The sequence below is a fragment of the Carlito syrichta genome, unplaced genomic scaffold (assembly GCF_000164805.1).
Source record: "Carlito syrichta isolate Samal-C Ts95f unplaced genomic scaffold, Tarsius_syrichta-2.0.1 Scaffold289075, whole genome shotgun sequence".
Classification (NCBI taxonomy): domain Eukaryota; kingdom Metazoa; phylum Chordata; class Mammalia; order Primates; family Tarsiidae; genus Carlito; species Carlito syrichta.
Window position 1 is genome coordinate 299,087 of NW_007233171.1, and position 7,916 is coordinate 307,002.

The 7,916-nt window shown below is 40.1% G+C and overlaps 1 protein-coding gene across 1 annotated transcript in view; it reads right to left on the minus strand.

Moving 5' to 3' along the window:
* Nucleotides 1-7,916, minus strand: part of NUP93 (nucleoporin 93) — a 106,527-nt gene that overhangs the window by 64,625 nt on the left and 33,986 nt on the right. The gene's annotated exons all lie outside the window — the stretch shown is intronic.

Sequence of the window (7,916 nt, forward strand, 5' to 3'; positions counted from 1 at the left end):
TGGGGTTGGGAGGCAGACTGATTGACAATTTCACCCCTGAATCACGAGAAACACAACCATTCTCCCCTCTACTTCAGATATGGCTTTAATGTATAACCAGTTTTCTAATAATAAGTTGCAATAGTCTCACCCCAAACCTCGGTTTACTTGTGAGGCAACACCAATTCAAATTGTGTTTCTCCTCTGTATTCCCAATACAAAAATCTACACAGGAGACTTCGTGACCAAAAGTGTGGGGGTTTCTCCCCACACACCAAGCAAGCAATCAATTAGGCAGCAGATACCACCAGCTGGGTGTCCTCCAATTCAACGCTGAAACTATCTACCTGGAGACACAGGTTTAGAGCTAAGTCAAAAGACTTGGACCTCCTTCCCACCAGTTGCAAGTCCAGAACTTAAGAACATCTAACCAACCGGTTTCAAGTTGGGATTCCCATGACCTCCTCTTTGGGGTGAAATAGAGCAGCTCACAGAACTCAGGGAAACACGTTTACCAGTTTATTACGAAGGATAGTTTAAAGAATACAAATAAAGGGCCAGATGAAGAGATAAATATGGCAAGGTCTGGAAGGGTCCCAAGAGCAGGAGCTTCTGTCCCAGTGAAGTTAGGGTGCGCCACCCTTCAGGCATGTGGATGAGCTTTGTTCACCTTCCCAACAGCCTTCCACACATTCAGCTTTCAGGAAGCTCTCCAAACTCTGTCCTTTTAGGTTTTTATGGAAGCTTCATTACATAGGCATGATTAATTAAACCAATGGCCACTGGTGATCAACTCAACCTTCACACCTTCCTTCCTCCCTGGAGGTTGGGGGAAAGCTCAAAGTCCCAACCCTTTAATCCTGCTTTGTTCTTTTGGGTAACCATCCCTAGTTCTGAAGCCACTTAGGGGCTGCCAGCCATCAATCTATATCTTAGCTCACAAAAAGACATCACTTTGGTGTTTCTAAGGATTTTAGGAGTTGTATGCCAGGAAATGGGGTTGAAGACCAAATATATATTTCATAACATCATAGTACTATAACAGAAAACTCTTACAGACCCTCAATACCAAGCTGAGTCAGACACTAAAATTCGGTAGTAGAAACTGAGCAGAGGCTTTATGCAAGGACCCAAAATAAGGAAATGTACTTCAGGGTACCCACTAAAAGAACAGAACACGAGCAAATTACTAGATGGATAAACTAAATTCTATGTCTTCGGAGTTTTCAAGCGCAGAAAACACAAGTAATGAGAGTACGTGGGGCAGTGGGGAAAAAAGAAAGTGCCCCACCTTGGTGGACAGCAAAGGCAGGCTTCCACACCACTGGGCCCACCTGGCCCAACCCAACTCTCACTAGACTGTGTGCATTCCACAGGGCAAGACAGTCTTGGTGGGTGCATGCTGCCAGGTTGTGGGACCCATTCTAAGAGCCATTATTTCCACAGGTAACATTTGATTCCCCCCAAATTGACTAAAACTCAATGTTCTCTACCTTTCTTCCATGCCCAACACTAATGAGGGACCTGGAAGATTCCCATTAGCAATGGCAGTTCCTGATGACAGCCAGTCTTAAAAGGCTGACGCAAGAGGAAGGGTGGCAGAGAAAGAGAGGAATGCAAAGGACAGAAGAAAAGCAAGAATAAAAAGAAGAAAGGAAAAAAGATCCCCAAAATACAAAAATAATAAAGGAGAAAAGGGGAGGTAAGAGGGATGAAGGGTAAAACAGAAAGCAAAACAATGGCAAAAATAAGAACAAAACACAGAAACCTTTCCCTGAATCTGTTCTAAAAATCCCGACATTCTAGTCCACCTAAAGCCAAATAAGGCATTTGTTCCAATATGCAACTTATACACTTGCCAGCAATGACCTACTCAGCATAAACCCAGCTCTAGTGCCAAGAAATCCTGAGCCCCTTCACATAAGGCAAATCAGCAGTAAACTATGTCAGCAGCAGCAACAATCATTTTCACTTTTGGTTCCAAAGTGTATCTCTAACAGAAAAAGTGAGGTCTATCACCACTCAGTGTATAGTCCACAGGAGCCAATCATAACAAATTACTCTTCTAAGTAGCATTTCCATCTCTAATTTAGCTAAACAGCAATGTAGGAAGGATAAATGGAAATGTCATTTCATAGAAAACAGGTAAGAAATGATCAGAGAGGAAAGACACAGACAAAACATTAAAAAACTCGATCAATGGTGAATTTAATTTTCCTAAGATGAGTATCTGTAGTAAAATGTGAAGCTTCGGTTTTTTTTATGCTTAAAAAACTTTTTAAAGAAGTGTTTTACTTAAAAAAAAAATTTTGCTCTGTGTTTTGTATGCTTACAACTATTCCACAGCACTGTAGATTATTTTAGGTGATTAGATTTTACCCTTTTGACAAATTAATAAATTTCTAAGGATCATGAAGGATTGACTGAAAAGGGGCATGAGGAAATTTTGGAATGATTCTACATCTTGTTCTATAATTGTTCTACATCTAGATTATGGTATGACGATGAATTTAACAGGTGACTTTTATAGGATATAAATTCATATTCCAATAAACATGACTTTAAAAACTTAAAAGAAGAAATTCAACCAGTGGTAAAAGAACTGGCTTAGTGTCACTGCAGAAAATAATAATTTGGAATTTACCCAACTAGTCCAAAACTTGATACCTTCCTCAGCAAGGAATAATAACAACACAGAATAAGGTATAAAGAAGTATTTGAGTTCCAGTTCTACCTCTGATAGTAGCTACTCTATCTTACTCTCAATTTCTTCCCTTTTTAAATAAAGATGACACCAACACCCACACAACCCATTGCAAACACTGCAGTGAGGACAAGAGTGGCAGACAAAGAACACTGAAAAGTATCACACAAATGGAAAGATTATTATAATATGTCCCTCAAAAGTTTACACAAAATTCCTGGCCTATTACTTCCCCTAAATCCTCCAAATTGGGACAAAGTCACAGAACTTCTCAATAGCCAGCCTTCCACAGGGTTTGAAGGGATAATGAAAAGATGTAACGGTTGCTCATGAAATCAGCATGTGTCAGATCTCTTTTAACACATTAGGAAGCTTTTGCATTACAGAATAAAGGGAAAGACTGTATGTCATTTCATAGAAATTGACCAATTTTGAGCTACGAGGGCTACTTTTAAAATCTAACACATGCTTCACGTGCTAATTCCTCACTTGTCTGTTATCAATTTTCCTTGCCATTTCAAACAGATGTTCTATAGTCTCAAGTATATAGTCCAAACAGTTCAATACTCCCCAAATGATGGCTGTTCTAACAACTCTGAAGGGCAGTTTAGCAGTCAAGAAGTGACTATGGAGCCATTTTCCAAGTTTTTAGAAGTAAGCATGTAATTGGCGATGGAGAGAAGGGAGTAAGTTTTCCTTCCTAAAGCCATCCAGTTCTCATTTGCACTCTCAAAATCCTTGTCCTCTCACTCCCTCAGCCTTAAGAGAGTAGGGACACACTCACTATTCCAGTCAAGAGGAGCCCAGGTTGTGAAAGAAGAGGGTGAAAGCTTTTCTGAGCCCCTGCTAAGCTCCCTCCATAAACAGAACCCTGTACCAGCCCTTTAGCTAGATTATAATTTCAATTTGTGTCAGCAGAGTGGCACCAGGCAAATGCTAAGGGACACTTAGAAGGAAGTGCTTAACTGTAGCCTACTCACACACTCACTGACATCCCTTTTTCAGGTTCCTGCTTAGTCTTCTCTTTATATTTGTTACGTTACTTCGCATTTATTTATAAGAAGCAGATAGCCCAAAGAGTACCATGACATCAAGTGTTTATGTTCTGCTGAATGTCAGCTCCTCACTTTTTTTTTTTTTTGAGCTGGAGTCTCACTCTGTCGCCCAGACTGGAGTGTAGTGGCCGGGCCGCAGCCTTGACCTGCTGGGCTCCGGCGATCCTTCCGCCTCAGCCTTCCAAGTAGCTGGAACTATAGGCGTGCGCTACTACGCCCGGCTAATTTTTGACTTATTGTAGAGATGAGGTCTCGCCAAGTTGCCCAGGCGGGTCTCGAACCCGCGGGCTCAGGCAATCCACTCATCTCAGCTTCCCAAGGCACGGGATTACAGGCTGAGCCACCGAGCCCAGCTAGCTCCTCACTTTTATGCTGTCTCTCAGAAGTAAATGATTTTGCTGTAGAGAAATTATTTCCTGTATTCTGGAGTGCACACACAAAGTTAAGGGGTTTGTCTGTGTCTTTAAAAACCAAATACACATAATACCCTTAGACAGCCAAATTATATTATACGATACAAGATTTCAACATTCCGGCACACTGCCAGAATTTAATGGCCAGTCTGACGCTAAGTAAGGAAATGGGTTTGCATTAAACCTACAAATAAGTCAACAATCAATAGTTCAGTATTACAGTAAAAATTTGGTGTGCCCTTTAAATTGCTTCTAGCGTCAACTTTCTAACTCAAGTTCAGCTTCAGAGGCAATACAAAACAAAGATGATCAAGCAAGAAGCTGAACACAAGCTTCAGAGGCAATACAAAACAAAGATGATCAAGCAAGAAGCTGAACACAACCTATTTTCACAAGCACAAAGCCTTGGCATTTTGAAACTAAAAGGTGCTCCAGGATTTCACAGAAATCCTTTAGAGTGTACCTGTAGGGCAGCAAACCTGAAAAATAATAGGCTGAGCTTTAGACAGTAAATTAAACTGACAGCTCAGCAAGCAGACAACTATGGCAAAAAGCAAGTACCTGGAGACAAACGAAGGAAGCAGGTTTGGCCTTCCTGCAAAACTCACTTTCTTCCCTGGCCCCCCAAAACTCAGCAGGAGTTTGTATCAAGGTTGGGAAAAAGCATGCTCTAGTTTCTCATTCAATCAACATTATTCTACTACTAAGCTTATGTAAATAAGAGCTACACTGCCACATCCATTCAAAAGATGGTATACCTTTCTCTGGAATGGTAGGCTTTCTACTCTTTATTTTGCTCTAAATGGGCAAGCAAGTATAATTCTATTTCATACTTACACTAATCTTATTCCTTCAATACATCCTGAAAATTCACTCCTTAACTAAAACAGTCTTAGTCTACAAATGAAATTTAAAGCCTTTGGGACTAAGGGAACAGTACTGAATTCAAACCAATAGAAGGGAGTTCCAGTCTGGCATACCTAACTTCTGTAACCTTTAGGTTTCTCATCTGTGTGGGGTGAACAAGAAGCAACCACAGAGGGTTGCTGGGAAGATTAAATGAGAAGGTCTAGAAAGTGCTTAGCACAATATCTGAACATAATAAATGTTCAATAAACCTCAGCTTTGTTTTCCTAGTGTTAGCTGGGGTAAAATAAAAGAAAGAAATTTAACTTGTCTCTGGTACCAGGTTTCACAGCTTCAGAGGGGAACCGGAAAGATGAAGGAAGGAAGAGAAAAACACAACTATTTAAACTCGTGTCACTTAAAATATAGTCGAAGGAGAACCAGTCCACAAATGATTTGTTCCCAGTCTGTAGCAAATAAGTGCAAAAACTGAGAATAAGCATTTAGAAATTTTTATAACAATCTGAGTTATTTAATGTCTACTGAATCCAATAAAAAATTAAAATTTGGATTTTATATGCTTTTTTCCTAGTAATTCATTTTTGTTGTATTTTATAAAAGCATCAGTCTGAGACAAATTGAAAAAAAAAAAAACTGTTTTGAGAAGCACTCATTCAGAATAAGCACCTTTTGAGTGAGTAACACCCACCACCATATCCCTTCAACACTAAGACAACTGGGGCAGTTTGAGACCTCATCATAGAACTAAATGGTCCTATAAAAGCCCATAAACCTTAAAGGGTCCACTAGGCCTTGTTCATTTAGAGACTGGTCCTGCTGGGACAGACTGACAGGCACTGTGGATAAGAGAGAACTTAACAGAAAAGGAGAAAATACTGCCAGGGACTGCCAAATCAGTGTATTCTGGCACCTTGAGCAAATCAAGCACATCATAACCTTCCTTGAGCTGTTTCTTCTACCTGTCCCTAAGATAGCAACATTTTAAAATAGACAATTTTTAACAAAGATTTTTTTTTTAAAGGAAAAGTGTAAGAAACTCTCCCTCATCTCTTTTCACTTATGCCATTCAAAGAAATAAGCCAAATTAGACAGTAATAAAAAAAATCGGTAAGCAAATTCACACTCCCACTTCCAGTCTGCTGACCTAACCCTCCCTTTTGTTTTATAAACTAAACAAATAGCCAAGTCCTCATTGTAAATATGTATTATAAGACAAGGGTTCTTTCTGAACAATTTCTTGGCAGCTGTGTCACACGCCCAGCACTGCTCAGCAGATTCTGCTGCAGTGCTTCAAGTGCTGCAGCTCTCTGAAAAGCATAGGCAGGATTTTGCTGATGGCATCTCGGCCTCAGAGCCACTCCACAGTGAGAAGTGAGGGCTGGCCCTTCTGTGCTCCAGGATAATTAAAGTGGTGTGTGCACTGCTGCTGATCTCATGATAGCTGCAGACTAGTGGCTGTCAGAACCAAGGGCCTTAGCCCCAGCGTGGCTGCCAGCAGTCTGGCTTGGGGAAATCATTCAACCTCTCCATATTCGAAGTGCAAGATGAAAGCTGAGCATTTGTGAAACAGAGAAAATGCAAACTGGTTCTTAAAGCACTGCAGCAAAAGAAAATTCTAAGTCTAGGTCTCGTTGGAGAATAAATTTCCCGCTTTACCTCCCAGCTTCTTCTCCTGACCTCTACCAAACAAGTAAAAAGTGAAACCAAGAGCCCTCCACCCATGTGAGTGCCTCCTTCTCTCAGTTTCATCACAGAATGTATTTTTAGTGGAGACACTCACAATCTGGGCCCCAAAGTTTTGTAACCGAGGAGTCTCACTTTGCAACTACTACCAATCAAAGGAGCCAAATCAGGCTGCATGCCTGGACAGCTTTAGACTGAATATTCCAAAATGGAAATAAAAGATCACAAAGCGCTGTGGCAAACAGATCAAAGTGGAGCACGGGGTCAAGAGCAGACATTTGAGAACAGCTGACTGGCCTACAGTAACGCATTCGATATCTGACAAGGCTTTAACTGTCATTTAAATCACATCCACTCTGATATCAAGTAGTTTAGCAGATAAAAAGACATGCCCATTTCTAGTTCCTGAAACCAAGCAATTTAAAGATGCCAGACTGAAGATGACAATCTATGTTCCTCGTCTCCAGAGTGCTAGGGCATCAATAGATATCGGCAGGTTAAGAGACAGCTGGTGAAGGAAGGGGGAAGGACTCAACCCCAGTTCAAAGGCACCAGAGCCTGGCCAATATTTGAAGTGATCTATTAAAAGATAAGATAAATATTTTAGCCATGGGTTTGTTCCAAAATACTCTTAGAGAATCATTCCAACTTCTTTCTTTTTTAAGTCGGTTATTGATATTCTCTTGCTCACTACAGGATATAAGAAACCCTCTAAGAAGACAAAAAAACCTATCATTTCCTGCTTGTTCAGAATGCATTCAGCATCCATTTACTTGCTTGTTCTGAAAGCCTTGCATTCAGGAGTAAGTGTGAATGGATAAATAAAAAAGCTGAAATCTTATATCCCTGGCTCATATAAAAGCATTTTTTCACATTTTCCACAGACTCACTTTTATTCCAAAGTTACCATTTTTAATTCCATTCACAGAATACTTTAATGTAACTGCATATTCTGCCACCAGACCACAATACCTACCTTCTCCCTTCTCCTGAACAGGCAGAAAAATTAAACCATTTCAGTCTTTAACACAATAATCAGCATTAGGCTACCTAATTATAAGTATAAAATAGGATGGCACATTAGCCTTCCTCTGTAAATACAATATATATATATATATATATATTTTTTTTTTTTTTTTTTTACAGGTTTAGTGAGTTGTTTTTTGTTTTGAAAGCAAGATTAATTGAGAGGACAAGAAAAGCTCCCACAGCAGG